We start from the raw sequence: 25,438 nt of genomic DNA on the forward strand, positions 1-25,438 counted from the left end.
CCCAGCCTTGTGATGCCAGCTGAAAAACTGCTTGAATATAGAAGCAACGAAATTGACGACCAAGTTACCGAAGAGGGGTTTTATGAAGAAAGGCACCAGGATAGGTGGCACAAAACTTTTATCTATTAGAAGCAAGAGCATCAGCCGTTATTTTTTCGCGCAGAGAGCGAGATGCTTGACGTACTACGACTATGGATCTTATTCTTAGCAAGATTCCAGACCAATTCTATGGAATGTAGGTCTATCTGGAATGGGCAGATGTAATATGAGAAATATTTTCTTACAAAATAAAGAAGAAAGGTTTTGTGTGCATTCACGACACTGAAACATTGACAGGCACTGTTGTTTGATAATGCTCTTCGCTCACTGTCACTTAGCAACATTTACTCACAATTTAGTGCGTATGCATCCACCGTTTGGCTAAGAAAACTACCAGTGGCTTTAATTCCGATGCTCCATTGTTTGTGAAAAGTGTAATGCAGTATATTATTTTTGCAAATGCGTTTTTCCGTCCACACACAATGACTCGTTCAGTCTTAAACCTTTTCAAATCAAATCCTATACATGAAACATTTTCTCTCAGAGTTTCTTTGATAGCTTGTAATTCAATTTCTGCACGACAAAATCTATGAAGTTTTTACAAACATGGTATTTCCTTATTTCGTTCATAATATTGCGTACACTGCTGTCTAATAACAGATTTATCTGCATCTTCAGTGAAATATTTACTTTGTGCCTTTTATTTATTCTCCTTTGGGGGACATATTTGAATCCTGATCTATTCGGCAACATCTCCATTATTCTGTAATTTGCACGCCATTTACTTCTGCAACTAACATTTTCTTGCACCTTCCGCTGCCTTCTCCATTGGCACTACCACACATTTCTCGTTACCATTGTCAGTAGAACTAAAGACGTAAACAACTAGTTGTTGCACCTTCCTGCATAGGTATTTTCCACATTAATTTTCACGTTCACACTAAGAGATAACAAAGCACGCTACTTTGAATAAAAACGTGACTGAACCACGTCACGTGACCAAGACAGTTCACGCAACGGTCGAGTAACCATTTGGCTTTGCCGAGTAATCTTCTGGCTCTTCCGTTTACAGCAAAACTGATTACATAATCACTGTATTCACCGCTCATGAGATACAAACTGAATCAGGTGACAGGACACAAATGCGCTAAAGCTTACGCTAAAATTTAGAATAACTTAGTGTATACTATTCAACACAGTAAAATAATTCGCTGAAGGGCGAAAGAAACTGGTACACCTACCTAATATCGTGTAAAGCCCTTGCGAGCACGCAGAACTGCCGCAACACGACGTGGCGTTGACTCGACTAATGCCTGAAGTAGTGCTCGAGGGAACTGACAGCATGAATCCTCCAGAACTGTCCTTAAATCTGTAAGAGTACGAGCGGCGGAGGTTTATTCTGAACAACAAGTTGCAAGGTATCCCAGATAAGCTCAATATCCCAGATATGCTCGATAATGTTCATGTCTGGGGAGTTTTGTGGCCAGCAGAAGAGCGTTCCTGGAGCCACTTTGTAGCAATCCTGGACATGTGGGGTGTCGTATTCCCCTGCAACAATTGCCCAAGTCCGTCGGAATGCACAATGGACATGAAAGGATGCAGGTGATCAGACAGGATGCTTAAGTACGTGTCGCCCGTCAGAGTTCCAATGGCTCTAAGCATTATGGGACTTAACATCGGAGGTCATCATCAGTCCCCTAGACTTAGAACTATTTAAACCTAACCAACCTAAGGACAGCAACCATATCCATGCCGAAGGCAGGATTCGAACCTGCGATCGTAGCAGCAGCGCGGTTCCGGAATGAAGCGCCTAGAATAGCTCGACCACAACGGCCGGCCCCGTCAGAGTCGTATCTAGACGTATCGGGGGTTCCATATCACTACAACTTCACACGCCCCACACCATTACAGAGCCTCCAGCAGCTTGAGCAGTCTCCTGCTGACATGCAGGGTCCATGGGTTCATGAGGCTGTCTCCATACCTGTACACGTCCATCCGCTCGATACAATTTGAAACTAGACTCGTCCGACCAGGTAACATGTTTCCAGTCATCAACAGTCTAATGTCTGTGTTGACGAGCCCAGGCGAGGCTCAAAGCTTTATGTCGGGTAGTCATCAAGGGTACACGAGTGGGCATCCGGCTCATATCAGTAAAGTTTCGTTGAATGCTTCGCACGCTGATACTTGTTGATGGATCACCACTGAAATCAGCAGCAATTTGCTGAAGGGTTGCACTTCCGTTACGTTAAACGATTCTCTTCAGTCGCCGTTGGTACCGTTCATGCAGCATGTTTTTCCGGCCGTAGCGTTGTCGGAGATTTGATGTTTTATCGGATTCCTGATACTCACGGTACACTCGTGGAATAGGCGTGTGGGAAAATCCCCACTTGATCGCAACCTCGGAGAAATGGCTCTGAGCACTATGGGACTCAACATCTTAGGTCATAAGTCCCCTAGAACTTAGAACTACTTAAACCTAACTAACCTAAGGACATCACACACACTCATGCCCGAGGCAGGATTCGAACCTGCGACCGTAGCAGTCCCGCGGTTCCGGACTGCAGCGCCAGAACCGCTAGACCACCGCGGCCGGCGCTACCTCGGAGAAAATGTGTCCCATCGCTCGTGTGACGACTACAACGCCACATTCAAACTGATTTAAATCTTGCTAACCTGCCATTGTAGCAACACTAACCGATCTAACAACTGCGTCAGACACTACGCGTTGCCGACCGCAGCGCCGTATTCTGCCACTCAGATCTCTCTGTATTTGCATACCCATGCCTATACTAGTTTCTTTGGCACTTCAGTGTAGACAGATATCACATTTTGGCAGAACAAAAACTCAACTAAATTCTGTGTACAAACAGAGACTCGTGCTACTCCTGGTGCTTTGCTCTACTCTCCGGTTGCAGCTCCACTTCCGTCGTACATGTCACGGATACTTATGAAACGGCAATCTGCGCCACTCAGTGTGCTGGAGACTTAAGTTCCAATAACCTGATTCATGTATGTTCAAAATACAAGTAACAAATCTCTTAAGGAACAGTATTACTGTAATGTAGTCAAAAAAAAAAGAATCCAGACAAAATTTCAAATATTAACATTTTATTAGCTTAATTTCGAATAAAGTATGTCTGTAAACTTACAGAATTTTTTTTGAAGTTAGGGCTGCCAGTGAACGAAGCTCAGCTGATGCATTACAGATCACTTAACAATATACGAGATGCATGCCTCTCAGCAGTTCCATGTTGCCTCACTCAGTGACGCACCTACTGTGTCTGCGGAATAAACAATAACAGTGACGTCAACGGGCACCAACCAAGATGCATCTTTGGACGATAGCAATAACTAAAAATGGACTAGTAATTTTACCCATAACTGTTTCTCAGTTTCCTAAACCTGCTACTTTATGACAATGAAATGTGTCGGAGTAACAATTAGTATAGTAATGTACGCTGTCTAACGTCTAGTTAACACACAATCGCTTTCCACCTAAGATCCCTTTTACACATGCGTATTTCTTGTCTTAGTCAACTACCGTGGCAGATGAGTCTACTGCAGCGCTCCTTGCGTATTATTCCTGTACTGAGACTCCCTTGTCACGAGTGATCGTATTTGTTTTGACATCTAAATTTCGTGTGTACTGAATACTTTCTGCTGTGAAAATGAAGTTTGGAGGTACCTGCTTTTTATAAAATGTTGTAATATGGTACCATCATTGAGGAACTATCAAAGACAGTAGAGTTTGTTAATAACCAAAGCCAAATGTACAATAAATTTTCGTGACAAATATGTATGAGAAGTCCTCCACACTGCTGAAAACTAGAAGAATACAAAAAGTGTAGTCCGAATGTCATTAAACATCGTCATTTATTTGCTCGAGAAAATAAATACATACAAACGCATCAAACAAGAGTACTGTGCTGTGTGCTCCTGCGATTTGATTGTTCCGGTGTAGTGTGTTCGATCTCTTTCGATTCGCTTTGCGGTGCGCGGGTTGATGCGTCCTCTGGGATTCCGTGCGGGAAGCCGAAAAGGAGTCTCGGGCAGAGAGAGACGAGCGGGCCTGGGCGGAGCGACGCCGGAAGATCGCGGAAGTCGTGTCGGCAAGTGGTGTGAGTGTGGCAGTTGCATTGGAATGGGCCGAGCAGCGGAACTGGAGGTGCTGCAGTGACACGCTGTCTTTCGTTCTGTTTACGAGTTCAACCTTCCTCACGCTGTGGCTACGGGCTGGTGTTATTCTGGCCATTACCTTATTAGGGGCATTTGGTTAATATTGTTAAAGGTGAGCTGTTAGTTTGGTGCATCTTCATCTGGTGGAGCTACAGCGAGACTCCTTTCTGTCGTATTCTGGCTTGCGCTGCTGAGCAGTGAGTGTTCCCACGTCGTGTGTCGAAAAACTGACTTGTGTCCTGGTTGAGTTACGTATGAACTGGAGTGACTATGTGGGCGTGTTTGCTTAAATTGTTGATGAAGTGTTTCACAATACCCTTACTTGAGTGTCTTTAAATTGCATTTCAGTTTGTTACTGATCTTATGTCAGTTAAGGGACGCCTAAATTGTCACGCTAGTCAAGTAAAGTTTAAGTCTACTGTGACACCACTGTTTACCTGTTGGATTAAAATTAATTCAGTCTTAACCACAGCTAGGAATAATTCAAGGCTAATTGTAAGTTCCGTGTGTGTGTGTGTGTGTATGTGTGTGTGTGTGTGTGTGTGTGTGTGTGTGTGTGTGTGTTTTGTCCTTTCCTCTTACTCACTACTGTTGAGTGTTAAACTGTTTTGGAAAGCCGGCCGGAGTGGCTGAGCGGTTCTAGGCGCTACAATCAGGAACCGCGCGACCGCTGCGGTCGCAGGTTCGAATCCTGCCTCGGGCATGGATGTGTGTGATGTCCTTAGGTTAGTTAGGTTTAAGTAGTTCTAAGTTCTAGGGGACTCATGACAACAGAAGTTAAGTCCCATAGTGCTCAGAGCCATTTGAACCATTTTTTTGTCTTGGAAACCCCTTTGACGTCATTTCACGGTGTGGTTTTAGAAAGAGTTCTGTGGGTACTGTTGTTAACGGCTCCTGTTGCAACGGGGTTTCTGGCCCACGCATCTATCGCACGCCAGGGGTTTAGTGCCAACCACCAACATTGCGGTAACTTGTTGCCAATCCTTTTCGAATCAGCGTCTGGTCTACGACTATTGATGGATTTCTGTGGTAAAATTCAAATGGAGGCACTGTCTTGTTAACTTGTCTGAACTGAATGTGCATGCCTTGTAAAACAGTTCATTACTGATTCTGAGTAGTTTAAGCAGTGGTAGGGCACTCGCTATTCTGGACCAGACTGTACTTGGCATTAATTGCATTGTGTTGGTAAATAGGTGTGCTACGTAAGATTATAACGCAAGCACCATTGTGGGTAATATTTACCATTTAACTATATGAATTGGTTCTGTGAATCATTGTGGCACACAAGGTCACGGGAGACAGTGCTGTAGTGGGTATATATTGCTATACGTCTGTGATATTATTTCCTGTAAGCCATTGTGCCCATTAGGTTATATAAGGCTTAAATACAGTGACCAGTTTGGTAATTTTCTGTGATTCGTAATAACATTTTACAAGCATTAAAATATTAGGAAAGGTTTGAATCTCTTATTTGCAGATTGTTTGATGTTAGATAACTTGTTGATGATTCATGTTAAATCAGCTGATGTACATTTAAATTGAACAAGCTATATGTCAGTATTTAGTTACCAGTACCTTGCATGAATTTTCTTGCGTAATAAATTAAATTTTATATTCTATCCTCAATTTGTTGCTTAGCCTTCCACTCCATCAGCCCCTATATCCTGCTGTCAACCATATCAATTACCAAGACAGTACAGAGTTCCTATTTTTACTTCATGTTTTGTTTCTTCGTTCAGCTAAGATATGGACCTATTTTTCTCCTTCAGTGGAGGCACACTTTTTTCTGCTGAAACCATTTTTACTAAACACTGTTGTCTGCTTGCTTTCTAATCTATGCATAGTGTGGGCTTTTTTGTCAATGTATTCTAAAATCTAAATATGTTCCAGCTTCCAAATATTTTGTCTCTATTGTGGAAAAATACTCAGAGAGAAATATTAAGACGTCATGCAACCATCACAACGTGTCACGAAAACGAAGTGAACAACATGATAATGATTAAGAAGACACAAAATCCATATTAGAACACTAGTTAACGTGGGGACAGTTGATTAACTTCTGATGTTAACAGAAGACACCGCTGTTTCTTATTTCTGCGCATGCTCAGTTTTCAGCAGATTAAGGGTCTTAGAAATGTACACTCGGCTGAATATATTGACCATTGATGTCACCGATTCGCATGTGCGTTGGCTGGTTGCTGATTTACAGGCAAACATGCGATTCGCATACTCTACGAGAGAATCGCTCGTGTAGACGGCTTAAAAGAAGTGATTTCTGCATCACAAGTGAACATTAGCGCTTATTACGAGGGCCACCTTGTTTCATTGGTTTTTGCATGCTGCTACCTTATAAGTTACGTAAAAGAGCTTCATGTCAAGAGTTACGAAGTTCTACGTAATTTTAGGATGTAAACCACTGTTCAGTATATGAAAAAGTTTTGTTTATCATATTTTGCGGTAACGTGTCTTCTGAACGTTTTCCAGTATATCAAATGTTGTCGCTTTATAGCCAGTTTACCCCTGACCAAAACATTTCAAGTCACCCACCAACTTTAGGGGAACCTAGTTCCGATAAAAATCTATTTAGACATTATCTCTGCCTATATGTTTCTTATTTATTTGTCCAAAGAAATCTGCTTCTGGTGAGTTACCACACAATAACAAAACCCCATATATAATTCACCTAGAGTAATACCGGAGTGACCCTCAGGGAGGGCTCAGCACTTAGTTGCTGGATACGGGCTTGGCGACCCCGGGGTCCCTGAGCTGGGCCGGCCGGTGTGGCCGTGCGGTTCTAGGCGCTTCAGTCTGGAACCGCGTGACCGCTACGGTCGCAGGTTCGAATCCTGCCTCGGGCGTGGATGTGTGTGATGTCCTTAGGTTAGTTAGGTTTAAGTAGTTCTAAGTTCTAGGGGACTGATGACCACAGATGTTAAGTCCCATAGTGCTCAGAGCCATTTGAACAATTTTTTGAACCCTGAGCTGGGGACTGGGAAGAGCCACCAGTCCTCAATACCGTAAACTCTGAGCGTGCTTCAACGACCACCGTAAGGCGCGACGGTGGAATTTTTTACGGTACAGAATTCTGGGATCTTGGCTTAACTGCCTGGGTCGTGAGGATGGTATAAACCTCTATAAAAAAAAAAAAAAACCTCAATCTCAAGGTGTGCTTCACGCCGAGGAGACGCATGGCTGTTGAGATGGACCAGTTGCTAGCAGGTTACCTCTGGGGAACCTGCCGCCCCCCGGTTGTATTAGGCTTATCCAGGCAAGCAGGGCTCTGTCTGGGTGGACATTCCTTTCCCTAGCTGCTCGTCGGACCACCACGAAAAGAAATACGAATAGTGCACAAGCGCGAGTCTCTAAGAAAGGAAAGTTCAATGGTTTAAAGTATGACCCCCAATCGTTCCCTTCCCTGCCCACACCAGGGGAGGAACGGCGGTCAAAATTACCTAGTGAGACGTATTCTCCTCGATTTCTGGCTTGCAGCCGAACAGATGTGGACTCATTTCTAATCACAAAGCCTCAGTTTTTTGTGGAAAATTTAGAGGACAAGTTTGGAAAAGTTGAGGGCACGTCTAAAATGAGGTCTGGAGCAGTCCTCATACAGACAGCATCCCCAGCACAGTCACGTGCATTGCTTGCTTGTGACAAGCTCGATGATGTTGCAGTCTCCATTACGCCTCAGTATCATTCAGGGACTTATTTTTCATCGTGACCTGTTGTTGCAGTCTGACGACGAGCTCCATGCAGATCTGGAACGCCGCGGTGTCCACTTTGTACGACGTGTCTTCAGGAGACCTAAAGATAGTAGGGTCGCCACTGGCGCCTTCATCTTGGCTTTCGAAAGTGACACCCTGCCCGAGAAGGTCGAGGTGGTGATATATCGATGTGATGTTAAGCCTTATGTCCCTCCTCCCATGCGCTGCTTTAATTGCTGGAGGTTTGGGCATATGTCATCGAGATGTGATGCCAACCCTACCTCTCGGGATTGTGGACGTGCTTCCCACCCCAACGTCCCGTGTTCGCTGCCCCCTGTTTGTGTCAACTGCAGACAGAAACATTCACCTTGCTCGTCAGACTGCGCGGTTTATCAAAAAGAACAGAAGATTATGGAGTATAAGACCTTGAACAGGCTCACTTACAAAGAGGCTAAACGCAAGTACGTCGACTTCACCCTGAGCGCATTTCATCGACGTATGCTGCAGCAGCTTCGATGTCGCCCTCCCTGGCGATGAGCCCCAAGCTCAGCCGCTTTTTGTCGACCCTCCAGCCCAGCCGTCTATTCCTGCCCCCTTGGTAGTTGGGGGAACACCGTCTTCCGTTGCTCCCCTATTTTCAACATCGGTAGTAACAACCCCTCCTTCTTTGGGGACTTCAGTCCCCACCTCTGCGCCGGAGACGTGCCCGCCTCCTCCGGCTCCCCTTGCGCGGAAGGGATCGCTTGGTGCCCTCCCTTCCATGGTTACTGCCCCTCCAGATGTCAGCTAGTGGCTGAAAAAGCCACCACCTGAGGGCTTCCAGGTCTTCCTCGGTCCATGAGACTGGGTCGAAAAAGCCCACCCAGCCTGTTAAACGGAAGGACAAACGGGACCCTACCAAAAAGAAGAAAAAGCAAAAGGAGGAGGACATAGAGACAGAAAAGGAGTTCACCACTGCACCTGAAGATCATGTGGAGCATCTAGTGTCCACTCAGGAGCTAGATGTTGCTCGACCCGCAGCTGCTAAGGAAGTTGATCAGGTTATTTCGCTATCGGTGGCGGTGCGCGACTCTAAGACGTGACTTATCTCCCGCCCCCCCCCCCCCCCCCCCGCCACGGGTTCTGTCATGTCTTTACAGTCGGATACCATTATCCTTCAATGGAATTCCCATGGTTTTTTCCACCACCTTGCTGAGTTGAAACAGCTTTTGTGCCGCTTCCCTGCCACTTGTCTGGCCCTACAAGAAACCTGGTTTCCTGTTCAGTGGACCCCCTCCCTCTGTGGCTACCGGGGTTACTATAACAGCCGTGTAAAATACGACAGGGTGTCTGTGTTTATGTTCTTACCACTGTTCCTAGTGCCCCAGTGCCACTTCACATGGCTCTCGAGGCTGTGGCTGTTAGAATCTGGGCAGGAATGGAGCTTCCCATCTGTTCCCTCTACCTTCGCCTGGATGAGGTTGTCCCTCTTGCTGACCTAGCTGCCTTGTTCACCCAGCTCCCCCCGAGCCGAGCGACCACTATGGTCGCAGGTTCGAATCCTGCCTCAGGTATTGATGTGTGTGATGTTCTTAGGTTGGTTAGGTTTAATTAGTTATAAGTTCTAGGCGACTGATGACCTCAGAAGTTGAATCGCATAGTGCTCAGAGGCATTTGAACCAGCCAGGTCTCGGGCCAGGGTAGGAACGTTGAGGCTCTCTTGGCACAGCAGGACATTTGCCTCCTTAACACTGGTGCTCTTACGGATTTAAGCGTGACTCATGGCACATACTCAGCCATTCACCTCTCTCTTAGTAGCCCAGGTCGCCTTCCCTACCTCATTTGGAGGGTCCACGACGACCTCTGTGGTAGTGACCACTTTCCTATCCTGGTTTCTCTTCTTCAGTCCCAACCCCCTGACCAGCTGCCACGATGGTCTCTTCATGGAGCTGATTGGGCAGCCTACACCTCAGCTACTATGGCCATTGCTCTGCTTCCTGGTGACATTGATTTGGCAGTGGACGTGGTCATTATGGCCATTGTTTCTGCTGCCAAGGCAACTGTCCCCTGTTCTTCAAGTACCCTAAGGCGTACGTCAGTTCCTTGGTGGGCACCAGAGACTGCAGAAGCTATCTGGGACCGCCGGCGAGCTCTGCAACGACACCGGCGTCATCCTTCCCTAGAGAATATGGTTGCCTTTAAACGTCTGCAGGCCCGGGCTCGGCGGTTAATCCGGCGGAGCAAACAGGACTGCTGGGAACGATATGTTGCCACCATAGGTTCTCGCAACTCCCCATCTGAGTTGTGGTCGCGGGTTCGGCGCATTTTTGGCTTTCGCCCTCATGCGTCTGTCCGTTGCCTTTCTCTTTGGGGTACACGTGGTACTGACCCAATCGCCATCGCCGAACATCTGGCAGAGTACTTCGCTTGTAGTTCCGCGACAGCAGGCTACAGCGCATAATTCCGCGCCATTAAAGTGCAGGCTGAGCGTACGCAGTTGTCGTTTCGCACGCACCGTTGGGAACGATACAACGCCCCGTTTAGTGAATGGGAGTTCCGAAGTACCCTTACAGCTTGCCCCGATACCTTTCCAGCTCCAGACCGAATTCACAACCAGTTTCTTCGCCTTCTGTCGGCACACTGTCAGAGTGAATTACTCGTCCTGTTTAACCACATCTGGATGGAGGGCGTTTTCCCAACTCGTTTGTAGGATAGCGTTACCATCCTGGTGCTGAAACCTGGTGCAGATCCGCTGGTGGTTGATAGCTATCGCCTTATCAGCCTTACCAACGTTATGTGCAAACTCCTGGAAAAGATGGTGAGTCGGCGACTCATGTGGATCCTCAAAGCTGGGGGCCTCCTGGCCCAGCAACAGGGGGGCTTCCGTCAGGGCCGCTCAGCGATCGACAGTTTAGTCTCGCTAGAGTCGGCTATTCGTACAGCTTTTACTCGGCGAGAACATCAAGTTGCTGTTTTCTTTGATCTTCGGAAGGTGTACGATACCACCTGGCGCCATCATATCCTTGCTATGCTGCACGAATGGGGCTTACGGGGTCCACTTCAGATATTTCTACGGAATTTTCTCTCCAATCGCTCCTTTCGGGTTAGTGTTGGCACTTATTTTAGCTCTGCTCATATTCAGGAGAACGGTGTCCTTCAGGGCTCGGTTCTCAGTGTTCACCTCTTTTTGGTGGCGATTAATGGTCTTGCGGCTGTGGTGGGCTCATCGGTCTGTTCCTCTCTATATGCCGATGACTTTTGTCTTTATTACAGTTCCCCAAGCATCAGTGTCGCTGAACGGCGGATGCAGGGAGGTGTACGGCACATTTTTGGGCATCCAACCATGGTTTTCAGTTCTCAGCCTCTAAGACCTGAGTGATGCATTTCTGTCGTCATCGAATGGTTCACCTCCATCCAGAGCTCTACCTTGCCGATGAACTCCTTCATATTGAGGAGACGCATCGCTTTCTTGGCATGCTGTTTGATGCTCAGCTCACTTGGACACCTCATCTTCGAGAGCTTAAACGACGGTGCTGGCGGCACCCCAACATCCTTCGCTGCCTCAGCCACACCGTTTGGGGGGCTGCACGAACAACCCTCCTACAGCTCTATAAGGCCTTAGTCCAGTCCCGTCTCGACTACGGGAGCATAGTGTATGACTCAGCAGCACCTTCAATGTTGCAGATCCTCAACCCGATTCTCCATTGTGGCGTCAGACTGGTGACAGGTGCCTTCCACACTAGTCCGGTAACTAGCCTTCTTGTAGAAGCTGGAATCCCTCCCCTACGATTCCTCTGACAACAGTTGCTTGCGTCATAGATCGCCCGCGTCCATGCCTGGCCCGACCACCCAAACCGCAGGCTCCTTTTTCCACCTTCTGCACTCCCTTCCCCACGACGGCGGCCTAGGTCGGGTCTCCCGATCGCGGTCTGCGTTCGTTCCATTCTCTCGTCACTCGAGTCCTTTCCCCTTCCTCCATCCGTCTGGCCCTTTTCTTCTACCCCTCCTTGGTCCCTGCCTCACTTGCAGCTTTGCTTGGATTTGTCCTGCGACTCCAAGTCCTCCGTTCCACCTGCCAGTCTTCGTCAACAATTCATGGCTCTTCTTGCCTCGTTTCGCGATGCAGATGTAGTCTACACCGATGGTTCTGTGGTCGATGGACGCACTGGGTTTGCTTTCATCCACGGCGATTACACTGAGCAGCATTCCCTGCCTTGTGGGAGCATTGTTTTCACTACGGAGCTGGTTGCTCTTTATCGTGCACTCGCTCACCTTCTCTCCTGCCCTGGGAAGTAATTTGTCATATGCAGTGACTCCCTGAGTGGATTGCAAGCACTCGACCAGTGTTTTTCTCGGGACCCTTTGGTGTGCGGTACTCAAGATGTTGGTTTTGCTCTCGCCGAGTGTGGTCGTTCAGCGACGTTTGTGTGGGCCCCGGGCCACATCGGCATTCCAGGAAACGAACGTGTCGATCGGTTGGCCAAGCAGGCCACCTTTTCGCCACCCCTGGAGCTTGCTCTCGTGGAAAGAGACCTCCGGTCAGCCCTATATCGCAAGGTCCGCGATGTCTGGAGCTCTGAATGGTCTGTCTTGAACACGCCAAATAAGCTCCACATGGTCAAGTCGTCCACGGCCGCATGGAACTCATCCTTGAGAAGCATGCGTAGGGACTCAGTTGTTCTCTGCCGTCTCTGAATTGGACATACGTGGTTGACCCACAGCTATCTCCTTCGTCGTGAGAACCCGCCCAAGTGTCGCTGTGATGCAGGGCTGACAGTGGTCCATCTTCTGATGGACTGCCCCCTTTTAGCCCCCTTGCGGCAGTCCTTTAATTTTCCAGCTGCACTTCCTTTAATTCTAGTTGACGCTGCCTATATAGCTGACTCAGTTTTACGTTTTATCTGTGCAACTGGATTTTATCACTCACTCTAGTGTGGGCGCTCTCGCATGATTTCTCAGGCTACACTTACTCCAGTGACTTTTAATGACGTGGATACCAAAATAGTGTCTTTTATGGTAACAAGTTGTGTTGGTACCTCCATCCCTCTATCAACGCTTTCCAGCAGGAGGTCCTTCGTTTGTAGTTGAGTGGTTGACCTTTTACCTGATCCATCAACCACTGTAGTCTGTTTTACTCTAGTCAACTATTTGCTCTGCTCCTTTTCAATGTCCTCTATTTTGTGTTACTGCGGTGTTCATTTTAGATCTGTACCACTTGGTGTTCCCTCCCTCTGGGTGTAGAGGTTACGCTTTTACTGTATAGGCCTTTTACAAGTATGTCTGTTTGGAACAGGGGACTGATGATCTCGATGTTTAGCCCCCATCAAACCCCAAAACCAACCAACCAACCAATACCGGTGTGTAGTATAGCACTAACCTACATAAATCTCTTACATATATGCTGACCTTGAAATTATGTCGAATACATAACAATAGGTCCTCAGATTTCAAAGTGATGAGATACTGTGTAACATAAAATTCTATTTTTGGGTCCACTGTTGCTTCTGATATTTAAAAGAGGCTTAGGTTTTTCAGTATCAAAACCGAGTGTGGAAGTGCTGTGGTCAGCACATTGGACTAGCATTCGTGAGGACGACAGTTCAAACCCACGTCCAGCCATCCTGATTTAGGTTTTCCTGGATTTCCCTAAATGACTTCGAGCAAATGCCAGGTTGGTTGCCTTGAAAGGGTAAGGCCGATTTCCTTCCCTGTCTTCCCCTAACCTGAGCTTGTCCTCTGTCTTTAATGACCTCATTGTCGACATGAGATTAAACACTAATCCCCTCCTCCAACATTCAGTATCAGAAGATGCTATTTGTTGCAGGCGATGCAAATAAAGGAATAGACAATAGGACCACTTTTGTTACTGAAAATACAACTGATGAAATATTTGAATTTACCAACAGATGACTCAAGGCGCTGGCCTAAGCTGTCGCCCGCACTTCGATCGGCAAAGAGGTTGCAATGAGGTCGGTAATAGACGCTGGAGCGAGCGAACCCATTAGGAGAGGGGCCAACGACAGACTCGCAAATAACGCGCTGCCAACGCCCTCTCGACCGCCAGTATTTAGATCGCCGCTGCAGGCCCTCAAAATCAGTCAGGACCTAGCTACAGGAGTAGTGTACGTAGTGGACATGTACTTCACCAGCAGTGAGGCTAACGTGGACTATTACAGAAGCACTTGTACCATAACAACTGGCTTAAAGATAATTAATTTCTCATTCTTATGAATAAAGAACCCTGTTAATATATGTGTGCAGTTGTGTTGTAGTAAGTGGATACTAGTCACCAAACACCATTCTCTTCTTGGTTCCCATGGTACAAGCGTACAGTGACGTCAAGGCGACACAAAAAGTGCATGCAATTCCACACTTATTACAGAACTCCATAAATTATAGTGTACGCAAACATTAAACTGCAAGAAGAGGAAAATGTTTAGTTTTTGCAAGTAGAGCAAGATTACAGCCTTCATTGGAAACCCCAAACCTAAGAACAATTAAGCGCCTTAACTCACATACAGTTTCAGTACGCATAATTACTGTTACAGGTAATTTAAAAATGATAAAATCTGTTTATTCTGAATTATCCATCTACTAATGGCTTAAAGAAACGTTTTTTGAGGGAATCTAACTTACAGACATTGATTCAGGAAACAGAAGCCTGTGTGTTTCAGAGATCTCTTATAACAACCTGTTATTTTGACAATAGCTTTGCAATATGTATATCCATTTGTTTCCTTCCTCTTTAGCAATATCTCTATTTTCTCAAAAAATAAAAAGTATGAATATGACACATGGACCAAAAACAAACTGTACAAAGGCTTAAAGATATTTTGATTAGTACATAAAATGGTCATATACACTGGTATACATACGTTCAGTAATGTGACAGAGCTTATTATATATCTTGTGTGTAATTTCATGGAATTTAAAATTGAATTAACGGCACTTATGTTGGGGAAATCCTTCTTCTACATTGAAGATTATCTACACATAAATTCTTAAATTTAATGTTTTATGTTATTTAGTAATTAATATAAGCACAGTAATGAAATATTACTTCATAATATAAAATAATTTACTGAAATTTCACTTGAATAAAATTAACATCTTTTACTTACTTCCACATTCCACAGACTCCTCTTCGCGGCGTCCTTAGAATACGACTTTTGCAATGTAATATAGAAACCATTCTGAATTCGTTGCTGTGTCAACGTTTACCACCACATACAAAGCTTGTCTAAACCATCACACCTACAGTCTGTCACCCTTCCGAAACGACACTGAAAACTGCTGAATGTGAATGCGATCATCTCTACCCCACAGTAAAAAGCGATCCCCGTGTTACACGATCCGTGCGCCCTTAGCTGTGCTTTTGTGCCCGCTACTGCCTGAGGCTTCGAATGCCGAAAGAGAAAGAGATTCTCCAGAGTATATGTTTGAAATCTGAATCTAGATAACACGCGTCATCGAATAGTATACGTTGCCAAACATGTGTCAGTGCTGTGATGTAAAAAGACATACCGCATGTTTCATCACTGCCTCAACTTAATCTCCCTAGAGGATTCAGTGACCCCATGAAGACTAAACTTTCTACTCTGCCGCTCATCGGAGTTAAAATAATTTTTGTGAATTTTAGTTATCCTGATGAAAGGAAAGCAGTCACTTTGTGTACCAATAATTGAGATGGCTTGTCATTAACGTCTTTTTATTGTAACTGAGTTGAAAGTGGCATAGTTCTATTCCATAGAAGGTTCGGTCATGCTATTAGAGGGTACACAGCCTTTGTGTAAAGGTATCAATGCGTGCAAAGTGGCCATCTCGATGGTAAATTCTGACCACTTGTGCAGACGGAAAAACGTAAAAGCAGTGGCGGAAAGAAGGACCCAGCGGCGATACTTACAACAGTGACGTAGAAGTGGCAAATAAAGAAATGGAAGAAAAAGAAAGTAAGACGAAGGAAAAGCGAAAACAAAAAACCAGCCAAAGAAAAGGAACAAAGTAAAAAGAAAATTGCGAAGAGGGAAACCTAACTCTAGACGAGCTCCTTAAGATGAATACATAGAGCGCATGTACTGCGAAGAAAAAATTTCAAATTCAAGTTCAGAAGAGCAGTAGATTAAGTACCAACTGTGCTCCCTCTGGACTCACGAACTCTGTACTGGAGCTCAGGAACACAGTTTGAATTTTGTTTGTGAAACGTGTAATTCGAATCACGTTTCTCAATGAAATATGCTAATTTCTTTGTTTAAACAGATTTTATCCTTCATTTTCGAGTTTAAAGGAAAGTGGCCACTATGCTCATTCACGTCGGGCAAAGTGGTAGTTTTACCTCTTTGTAAAAAAAATGGTTCAAATGGTTCTGAGCACTATGGGACTTAACATCTATGGTCATCAGTCCCCTAGAACTTAGAACTACTTAAAGCTAACTAACCTAAGGACAGCACACAACACCCAGTCATCACGAGGCAGAGAGAATCCCTGACCCCGCCGGGAATCGAACCCGGGAACCCGGGCGTGGGAAGCGAGAACGCTACCGCACGACCACGAGCTGCGGACCTTCTTTGTAAAAATTGAATTGTTTAAAGTACTTAATTTAGTACTAAGGTGATTAAACTGCTCTGTATTACACTTCAATTGTTGTAGATTATAATCACTGATTTCTATGCATATCTCGTTATTGCTGCTCAGCTTAAAAATCGGTGTACCTTAGCCTGGTCGCTTTGCCCGGCTCTCCCGTACAAAGATGGCAATGCAAGCACTATCTCTGGCATACAGTCGAAGACTTCTGTCTTGGGAGAGGTTACTCCACATCTGCTCTATCCGTTCTCTTAGCTCTGTAAGAGTTATGGGTGGAGAGTTGTGCTAGTCACTTGTCGTCCTATCATATCCCACAGGTGCTCGATTGGAGACTAGCACGATGGTCGTACTGGCCAGTTTCGCAGACAGTGTGTAGGCGAACGTTATCCTGATGGAAGAGCACATCACCTTCCTGTACAAGGATGGCCGATGAACTAGTGGAATAATACTCTGACGTGTCGAGCACTGGTCATCGTTCTCTCCACAAATACCATGGGCGAATAAGAGCTGTAGATTATCACACCGCTGACCTAAGGTCTAGCGTGGGACTAGTATGTCTCAAGTGAATACAATGTTAGGGACAGCGCTCACTAGGTCTACATTGTTTGCGTGAACGACCTTTATCGGTATGCAGGCAGAATTTCTTTTCATCACTGAATACCACGGCGCACCATGCCATAATCGAGGTGATCCTTAGACAGTACCAGTGGAGTCGTGCGCATCGATGCTGTGGCGTGAGTTGAGGACGCGCTGCAGTTGAGCCTGTAGCTCCACTGCTAGAAACCAGTCAGCAAAAGTTCGTGTTGACAGTTGTGGGGTCACATTTGCTCTTATCTCTGCTATGGCAACGACACTGTCTGCCACCGCTTCCCTCACAATACCACGGTCTTGGCTGTCGTCTGTGCTCCCCAGATGTCCTGAACATCGACTCCCAGAATGCTCCCGTGTCGGTTGTTGCCACAAACGCTGACGTGGCACGTCCAACTTGTGTAGTAATTCATGAAACACCCATACCGCCACTCACAAAGCCAAAATCTGATAGACTCCTCTCAAACTCGCTAAGTTGGTTGTAGTAACCACGACTTCGTAATGTGGAGCTTGCTTTCTCTGCACATCTACCCATGCTGAACCTTAAAGCAATAGACACTCCCCTTTAAAGGATACACGCAAATTGCGCTCTAATAGCTATCCCTGTACACTATCTTCTGCCAGATGACGACGAAACAATTATTAGTACATCTATCATGCCCCACGTGATACGTTATACACTCGGATAAAACCTACATCGGTTTTCAAGGTGCTCTAATTATTTTCCCACCTTCATTGTACTAAGCAGGTTCAGATTGATTCAGATTTCATTATTAATGCAGAGATGAAGGGACTGCACAAGTTAAACTAATGTGAAGATCTGCATAAAATCGTTCTTCAGACTGAAGACTTCATCAACTAAAAACTTCGCACGACCTGGTTATACAGAACGATTTTCTCTCCGAAGCGGAGAGTGCCTTAATTTGAAACTTTCTGGCAGATTAAAACTGTCCTGAACTGGGACTCGAATCCGGAACTCATGACCAGACTCCGAGATTTGAGTTTAAATACTTATTCTGCTTGCTCGCACACGGCATCGAATTCTCAAAAACTTAACGAACCGGTATTTGAGAAAAACTGAGAAACTGTTCTGCTGCCACCATCATATATCTGGCGTAGAAATAATGAGAATTAGGTACGAGAGGTTACCATGCGCACAGAGACACATACACAGATACTTTCTACTCGCTTAATAGCGAATGTAGAAGAACAGAAAATAGCTGATATCTTTACTGAGAGAAAAATGTGCTTAATTTTTGGTACCATGGCTAATGACAAAGGCGAGCTTGGTTCTAATTAACTGTAAGCGATGTATTTAATGAAGCTTATGTTAACGTTAGTTGATATTTTTCATAGCATCCTATGAAATATTTTCCGACAATTTGTTTTTACTTACAAACTTTTGTTTCATAAAACAGAGTATTGATAGTAAATTCCATTTCTTCTAAATATTACTATAGTGAACGAGCTTAGGACATTCAAAGCAGTTTACGCATTCCAAGTTTTTTTCAGTCAATATTTACAGAATGTTTTAGTGGCTGTACCGTTTTCGACTGTCTAAGCATTATCAATACTCCATAAATATTTCTTGGCAGATGGAAGCGTCAAAACATTCTCGGAGTGAACTTTTCATTGAGACTCCTGCTACTGGAAAGCCCTGAAATAAACTTCATGGTGAAAAGAAATACACTCACTGATTCTCTCAGACTACAACATAGCAAATATGAACGAACTGCATATATCAGTTCAAATAATGATCAAGTAATGAACAAAGTAATCAAGTGATCCACTATAATGGCTGACCTCGTGGACAGGCAACAATTTTTATTTCACGTAATCTAAAATGATTTAAAGTACTAGGATTACTGGTATTCCATTTACCTACTCAGGTGTCAAATCCTTGTGTAACATTAGGGAATAAATCCATGTTCAGTACCAACCAGAACAGAAATGTTTGACAACACGTAGTCAAACACAATTAATGCGTTTTCGGAGAAGCTACGGGTGTTTTGTGTGTGTGTGTGTGTGTGTGTGTGTGTGTGTGTGTCAGTCTAATTCCTCTGCTGCGCTGTATAAACTAAATGTAAACACAGGAGTGCCTCACAGTATATCAACGCGGGAATACAAACTCGCAAGCGAAAACACGAGGCAGAGCAAAGAATACGCCTTGGCCAAAAGAGAAAAAAACGTTATTGTGCGGCTAGCAGTTCGATCACCACTTTGTTTTACGACGAAGCTCTGGTTTCGAATGTTGGCTCAATGTACACAGTTACGAAGATAACGCTTTTCATCAAACGAGAATACTCTGTCTGGAAATGGCAGTTTTCTGTTCTGTGATGTCAAAGAAACACACACTTCCGAGCGACGTGGCACGTATCGTTGCTTACTATCTTTTAAAAGACTTCATTATTCACAATGCAAAACACAATTAACTTCACTGATTCGTTCCTTAGACTGCTGGGAGTGTCTGAGTCCGCTAGCTTTTACTGTTCAGCAGCGTGAGCGGCCGTTTTAAACTTACTGTGGTTTAATAAAATCACGCGATTCTGAGACTAGTAGCTCAGAAACTATTCTAAGTAAAATTCGCAAAATTCAAAATGTAGGTAATATTGTATACGTTGAGATGGTATTCATGCGGTATTTTTAGAACTTAATGTTAATTTTCATCATTTTCCATTTTTTCTGAAAAACGCCACTTCAAATGGAATAAAAGTTATGCCTTATTGTCCAAAATTTGACTTAAAAACAATATCAGTAAACTTTTACGGTATCTTCAAAGGGAGCTGTAGAAAAAATAAAAAGTAAATAGAAACAGCAGCATGAATCATAACAAGGCCGTGTCAGCCACCTTCTGCTTATGTTCACGATAGCCCTTCTCAGCCTAATTACAACGCGAGCATAATATTCATTATTTAATTATCTTTTTCCGCGTTTCACGCAAGGTGGTCAACAAATATCAGAAGTGAAATCAATATGGAGTAAAAAGAGGTTCAACTCTATGTAGGTTTAATGTTTATAAAATGGTGTTTTTGCTTAATATTTGAATAAAAGGTTTTTAAAAAACATAAAAATTATTTTTATGTTATTATTATATAAATCCATCTAGAACAGACCTTCTAAATGAATCATAGTGCACTGAAATCCAACATCAGATTCTAGATTTACGCGGCAGGCAAATTGTCGCCTTCGGAAAATTACGCAAAATTTATCGGATTTTATCTCGAAAACTAGTAAACATTTAAGAGATAACTTTGCTAAAGTTTTTATTTTAAAATAACTAACATATCTAAAAATTATTAAAGATTGTAACAATATGCATTAATCGTTCAGTTCCTCGACGATAGATATCCGCTCCTCGGTCACGAGCCCATTCGAAAACCGCTGTGTGAACGTCGACATCGTTGGAAAATCTCTTTCCCCAGCATGCAGAAAACATGAAAATCGCATGGTGCAAGATTTGGTCTTCCCAGTCAGCATCATCTACGTGTGTGCTCCCTCGGTGAAATTGTTGACATCATTTCAGTACACTTAAGCGAAAAATTTTCTATGTACCTGCAGAATGTAACGGTGAAACCGTGTCTAGCTAAGATTTTTGTCTACACGAGTTGTACTGTCGCATGTACTTCGAGTTTGGAGTTCGTTTCCAGTAACTGCGTCATTTCACAAGCACAATGTGACGCAAGTGTTACCGTACAGCAACAGAACTGTGCAGGAAACTCAGAAAATCTGCACTCTGCTGTGTACGGGCTGAATACCCTTCGTAGCGCCAACTCTTCTCACAAAAATGATTTGTCAGCGGCCTTACCTCGATCAAGTTACATTAGCAGAGCTTCAGTCACGCACAATGCAGAGGTCAAAAGGCTGCAGGGCGAGCGCCGTCAGAGGCTCGCGGACCTCGTTGCCTCCGCGGTCCACGTGACCACAAGTAGTTTCTCTAATATCTCTACATATCCTGGGTATTTAGGGAGGTACAAAGCCGCTCCGAAGCACCGTCCGTCGAGCTACGGGCCAGGTGCCAATTGCACCCCCCAGATATTCGAACAGAGTCTCGATCGGAAACTTCGCTACATACGACGCCGTGTCACAACAGAGACCGCCGAGCGAGGGAGCCACCAGTTTCTGTCTTTACCATCACCCGGACTAGGCCTCTAAATCGGAATCGACCAAGAACTTCGTATCGGCCGTAGACCTTCAGCACGTTATTCGTTCTATTTCTGAGTAATATTAAACTTGGACTATTTCATCAATACGGCCTTCAGCCAAAGTTTGTACTTAGGTAAATCCAGTGCTAATCAGGAACTGTCAGAAAATCCGGTAGTGATTAAGTTTTCCTCGAATGGAAGGGTATTATCGATTCTGTACTTTCCAATATACCTGTTGAGAGTTGTGTAGTAACACGTAATCGAGCCACGTAACACAAGCAAGGCCTTATTCATAAACCTCTGAGTAACAGAAATAGGAGTCTCGAGAATCCACACATTACGAGACACAGAACAACTGTTGCAAACGCCACAACTGAATGAACACAGAGAGCGTCAGTTACCGCTCCTCCGGGCATATACAGGGTTATTACAAATGATTGAAGCGATTTCACAGCTCTACAATAACTTTATTATTTGAGATATTTTCACAATGCTTTGCACACACATACAAAAACTCAAAAAGTTTTTTTAGGCATTCACAAATTTTCGATATGTGCCCCTTTAGTGATTCGGCAGACATTAAGCAGATAATCAAGTTCCTCCCACACTCGGCGCAGCATGTCCCCATCAACGAGTTCGAAAGCATCGTTGATGCGAACTCGCAGTTCTGGCACGTTTCTTGGTAGAGGAGGTTTAAACACTGAATCTTTCACATAACCCCACAGAAAGAAATCGCATGGGTTTAAGCCGGGAGGGCGTGGAGACCATGACATGAATTGCTGATCATGATCTCCACCACGACCGATCCATCGGTTTTCCAATCTCCTGTTTAAGAAATGCCGAACATCATGATCGAAGTGCGGTGGAGCACCATACTGTTGAAAGATGAAGTCGGCGCTGTCGGTCTCCAGTTGTGGCATGAGCCAATTTTCCGCGGGCTACGCGTGAAACTTGCCCGCACGCGTTCAACCGTTTCATCGCTCACTGCAGTCCGACCCGTTGATTTCCCCTTACAGAGGCATCCAGAAGCTTTAAACTGCGCATACCATCGCCGAATGGAGTTAGCAGTTGGTGGATCTTTGTTGAACTTCGTCCTGAAGTGTCGTTGAACTGTTATGACTCACTGATGTGAGTGCATTTCAAGCACGACATACACTTTCTCGGCTCCTGTCGCCATTTTGTCTCACTGCGCTCTCGAGCGCTCTGACGGCAGAAACCTGAAGTGCGGCTTCATCCGAACAAAACTTTATGAGTTTTTCTACATATCTGTAGTGTGTCGTGACCATATGTCAATGAATGGAGTTACAGTGAATTTATGAAATCGCTTCAATCATTTGTAATAGCCCTGTATGTGTACGATGCGCCGGCAAACGGCGCGGAGGAGGCTTCGCTGCGCGTACGCCTGCCACAAGCGGCCTGCAGTTGCCGGCCCGCTCTGATACAATTGTCGGCCGATTCAAACACCCACGAGCGCCGACATCACATTCGACGCCCTCACACTCACAGGCGCTAGTAGCAGGATACAGCACACCTCTCCCTTGTGCGAAGTGGGCGCTTGGGCGACGCACAGTGGGCCAGAATCTTGAAAACGTGGCCAAAGAGCAAAAAAAAAGTTTAAAGATGTGGATTTTGGACTATCAGGTTGGCAGCAGCAATGCTGGGACGACTGAATGCCGGCTGTGGGGACGACCATATGTTCATTTGTTCGGTAATATCTCAGGTCAAATGCGGCAGTTCATTGTTAGCGTGCGCGCAGCTGGCCAGGCTACAAAAACAGTCGTGTTGCTGAAGGAAGTTATTTATGTTTTGTACAAGTGAAACCAACACTTTCAATATGGAATGTATTCCAGAAGGTATGTACTAGTCAAAAAACACTTATTATTAAATCATCAATTATGCACGTTTACATTTCAATTAACGTACTACAGGGAAATGAATAACAAAAATCGTAAAATGCGCTTAAAAAATAGAGATAAGTTACGAATTCCACGACATTCCGCTTTCTTTTGCGCTGTGTACGCATGTATATATTATTACCTTTGTAAATTAAGCTTCAAATCCTGCGACTAGTTGCGACTCAGGCTTTGAGCCACGTTTTAAGCGACACTTGCAAAATGTCATTGTTCAGACATCTTCAAAAATGACAGTAGAATCAATTAATTATGAGTTTTATTTGTACAATTTAAATTACAATCGACACTTAGAAGCATTGTAAAGAATAAAATAATTAGCAAAATGACGAAAAGTGTAACACAGATTTTTTATTTTTATTTTTTTTATTTCAGTTTCATCTGATCCAGCGTATTCCAGAATCAGATTTTTGAGGAAAGATATTTTTCTAATAAAAAAAGAGTATTTGTCAAATGATTTGGAAGGGGTCATAGAACATTTGGAAAGGTCATTGACAGAAAAAAGTGGACATACAATTAAAATTTCCTATGATATGAATCCTACCATTTCGATTTTGTTAACAAAGTTAAGAAGCAAGTATAAGGAAGCAACTCGGCGACAAGGATATTTTTTCAAGAAGAACGAAACCTGGTTAAATACAATAGTATATATTCCGATTGATTCGAAACCTGCAAGTGTGACTAAATCAACAGGCCGACCTGCCACAAAATTTGAAACATTATCTGATAGGTCTAAAAGAAGGAGAACTGAGGAGATTCGTACGAAGTTCAGTCCTGTCGAATTATCGTTCGCCGCGCAAATGAGTCTTCGATCTTCGGGGCACCCAGATGCTTCGAAGATTGTGAATGACGTCACACTCTCAAGTCCATCCAAGGTGAAAAAATACAAAGCAGGCTTGCGGTTTTCAACATCATCGCCATCCTCATATGATGCAAATGAAGGTCTAGCACTCCTTTTCGACTTGAAATTGTCAAAAGAATATTACCAGCATTTGAGAAATGGGGCTAAAGGAAAAGGCTTAAACACACTATATCTACCGTATTCAGCTGTTTTGGTAGCAAAAAAAGCTTGCTGCCCTCTAGACGTAACCCTCACTTTTATCGAATCAAAAGCTGAGGTACAGTTGCAAGCTTTGTTAGACGACACTGTTCAACGTGTTCTACTGCTGAAACGAGACGATATTTTACATATGAGTCATTCGGAAATGTCTAATATGGCCCTTATTTGTAAGTGGGGCTTTGACGGAACCTCCGGGCAAAGCATGTATAAAATGAAGTTTTCAGATTCGAGTATTTCAGATGCAACTTTATTTTTCACTTCGATTGTTCCACTGAAACTTGCAGGTGTAAATGAAGAAACTAAAGAAGAAAAGATCTTATGGATTAATCCGAAGCCGTCTTCAACCCTCTTTTGCAGACCACTGAAGTTAGAATTTACAAAGGAAACAGAGCAAACGTCTTTAAATGAGAAAGCGTATTACGACAAACAGATCGAACAACTCCAGTCATTCGAAACAGTTATTCATGGGAAAGACATTTCCATTAAATACAATTTAAGCATGACCATGGTAGATGGTAAAGTGTGCAATGCTATCACCAACACGAAATCTGCGCAACGGTGCTATCTCTGCAAGGCCACGTCTGTCCAATTTAATAACATTGACGATGTTTTGAAAAAACAAGTTACCGCCGATTATCTGCAGTACGGACTGTCAACTCTTCACACCTGGATTCGATGTTTTGAATGTTGTATTCATTTGGCATACCAAATGAAAACAAAAAAAGTGGCAGGCACGTAAAGCAGAAGATAAAGAGGAAAAAGCAATACTGAAAGCCAACATTCAAAAAGCTTTCAAAGAGCAGCTTGGAATTGTAATTGACATGCCGAAACAAGGGTTTGGTAGTACGAATGACGGAAACACCGCTCGACGGTTTTTTGAAAACACTCCAACATCAGCGCTGATAATTGGAATTTCCGAAGAACTAATCCACCGTTTCCATATAATTTTGCAGACGATTTCGAGCGGACGTCAGATCGACGTTGAAAAGTTTCGAGCATACGCCGTAGCAACTGCCAGGCACTACGTGAAAGAATACCCCTGGTACAACATGCCAACAGCAGTCCATAGATTGTTGATTCACGGTCCAGACATTATTTCTTCGGCCATTTTACCCATCGGTCAACTATCGGAGGATGCTCAGGAATCAACCAATAAGTTGATAAAGCAATATCGCCTGAGTTTTTCTCGAAAGTTTTCAAGAGTTAAGACTATGGAAGACGTGTTCAGGAGATTGTTGGCAACGACAGACCCCTACGTTTCTT

The sequence above is a fragment of the Schistocerca cancellata genome, chromosome 4, assembly GCF_023864275.1.
Source record: "Schistocerca cancellata isolate TAMUIC-IGC-003103 chromosome 4, iqSchCanc2.1, whole genome shotgun sequence".
NCBI classification, from domain to species: Eukaryota; Metazoa; Arthropoda; class Insecta; order Orthoptera; family Acrididae; genus Schistocerca; species Schistocerca cancellata.